This window comes from Asparagus officinalis, chromosome 7, assembly GCF_001876935.1.
Source record: "Asparagus officinalis chromosome 7, Aspof.V1, whole genome shotgun sequence".
Lineage (NCBI taxonomy): Eukaryota > Viridiplantae > Streptophyta > Magnoliopsida > Asparagales > Asparagaceae > Asparagus > Asparagus officinalis.
This window is the reverse complement of record NC_033800.1, coordinates 9,724,629-9,727,360: the sequence shown is the minus strand read 5'-3', so window position 1 is coordinate 9,727,360 and position 2,732 is coordinate 9,724,629. Positions and strand designations below refer to the sequence as shown.

The window sequence follows — 2,732 nt, the reverse complement described above, 5'->3', positions numbered from 1 at the left end:
AGACTTTGGCAAAAGTTATAGAAGTCAAAACACTTGTTACTGTAAGAGGCTACTTATGAGAATCCCAATCTGAGCAAAATATCAATAGCCAAAAAGAGAGAGCCATAACAACCTCCGCCTGAACGAACAAACCAGAACTCCACACTATGAACTACAAAAAGCATCACTCATACTCCATACTAGTGTTTTCTCCGTCACCGTAATCATCTTCGTGATCAATGGTAGCAGCGGCGGATCCAAAATTTTTTACTTAGGGACGCAGAGAACAATTGTCTATTTAACTAAAAATAAAAATATAATATTATAAGACTGTAGTTCCCAGTGGGAATGCATATCCATATATTTTATTTTTAGAATTTTTATTGGGGCTTCTACATTCCAATGGGCTAAGTCAAATTTGTTACTAATTTCTTTAGTATTTTTGGATAGCTTGGGTCTTGGGTGCAATTTTAAAAATTTATGGCGGGGTAAATTGTAAGCATTACAACATTATAGATGCAAATTTAAAAATTTTAATGGTGCAATTGTGCCTCTAGAATATACATAGGCCACTGAATGTGATGCAATACGCTTAACAGACAATTTCATGGAGGATTTGGCCAATCACGAGCTAAATATAAACTTATACATATTATTAACTTTCGGAAAGAAACAATCACATCTTCCAGTCCAGAAGGCAGATTCTAACATATTATATATGTAAATCGCCTATCTCGATGAGACGGAGCCAACTAGATTTTTAGATTTTTAAAATCTCATCAGTAATACCCAATTTTGACTGAAATCCGAAAATAATTAGCTTTTAGTTTATTTTTAGCAATAAAGTTGGAGTTAGGAAATAAATTTAATTTTAGAGTCAAATTAGATTAGGAAATAAATTCAATTTTGATTCATGATTTGTTTCCTCTATTATAGGGAGTCTTTTAGGATAGAATTTGATACTTTCTATTTCTTTGTAATTCTAATCTTACTAAGAGTCTTATTTAATTTTCTATTTAAGAAGAGTCATGTAACCCCAAAGGAGAATAATAACTTTTGATCAATAATTTTTTTTTTCGATATTTTCTTCGTGAATTCGAAGTTCTTTGTGGATTCGAAAATTGTTCTTTGTGGATTCAGAGAACGCCCTTAGAATCCACCAAGTGATAGTCTCAGAATCCACTAATGGCGTTTTCTGAATCCACAAAGAACAATTTTCGAATCCACGAAGAAAATATCGAAAAGAGAAATTTTATTGATCAAAAGTTATTATTCTCCTTTGGGGTTACACGACTCTTCTTAAATAGAAAAACAAATAAGACTCTTAGTAAAATTAGAATTACAAAGAAATAGAAAGTATCAAATTCTATCCTAAAAAGACTCCCTACAATAAAGGAAACAAATCATGAATTAAAATTAAATTTGTTTCCTAATCTAATTTGACTCTAAAATTAAATTTATTTTCTAATCTAAATAGACTCAAACTTTATTGCTAAAAATAAACTAAAAGCTAATTATTTTCGGATTTCAGCCAAAATTAGATATTACTGATGAGATTTTAAAAATTTGACAATCTAGTTGGCTCCGTCTCATCGAGATAGGCGATTTACATATATAATATGTCAGAATCTGTGATGCGAAATAATGTGATGCAGGTATGAAGATTAACGACAACAATGCTTCGCCAAATCAGCGATCGATCTAGGCAGGAAGCTCAAGAATAAAGTGTAGCTTTCGATGGTTTTTAAGCAAAAGTACAATGTACTAAGTTCAAACCCTTTTGTAAATTATCCAGAAAATAAATGTAATGATTTGTTCTCTTAATACGGTTCAATTTGTAATATTTAGACTAGCAAATGTACTTGGCAATTGAATCGCTCGCTCACTCATCAAACTGAATACAACACAAGCACAATCGATAATAATATTGATAACAACATGCATGCAACAACAGTTTCGAAAATTTTTGGACGAAAGAGAGTTAAACCTTCGTCAAATCAGCGATCGATCTAGGCAGGAATCTCAAGAATAAAGTGTAGCTTTCGATGGTTTTTAAGCAAAAGTGCAATGTACTAAGTTCAAACCCTTTTGTAAATTATCCAGAAAATAAATGTAATGATTTGTTCTCTTAATACGGTTCAATTTGTAATATTTAGACTAGTAAATGTACTTGGCAATTGAATCGCTCGCTCACTCATCAAACTGAATACAACACAAGCACAATCGATAATAATATTGATAACAACATGCATGCAACAGCAGTTCCAAAAATATTTGGACGAAAGAGAGTTAAACCATTGTCGGGTTGAACGGGTTCGATGAGAGGATCCTCCGGAGGCTGTTCGACGACGCCAAATATGAGGGGTGGGAGTTCTCCACCGAGGGCGACGTAGTTAGGATGAAGTGGTGTATCCGGATGAAAATGTTCGACGTATTCAGGAACACTCTCGAACGTCTGGTAATCGAACCACGGGGAAAGCTGCAAATCAATAATACCAGTCTCTGGGTCAAGCACAAGATCGTGGTCTTCAGCGTCAGGATCAGCCATGCACCAATTGCCAACAGAATTGGACTATAACTATGCTTCAGCAGATCTGACGATACGAATAGGTCTAACCTGAAACAAATCTGGACCAACTTAGATCCGGTTCGGATCTGAACCAAAATAGACCAACCAAATAAATAGAGTGGTCTGAGCAGATGAGATCAGATCCAAGGGTTCTTCGTTCTGAGGAAAGGAAGAAGACGCGGGC

General features: G+C 34.3%; 1 protein-coding gene across 2 annotated transcripts in view; it reads left to right on the top strand.

Annotated features, from left to right (window-relative positions):
• The window catches only part of LOC109849455 (mitochondrial substrate carrier family protein C-like), a 33,716-nt gene that overhangs the window by 1,088 nt on the left and 29,896 nt on the right, over positions 1–2,732 (top strand). The window lies entirely within an intron of this gene.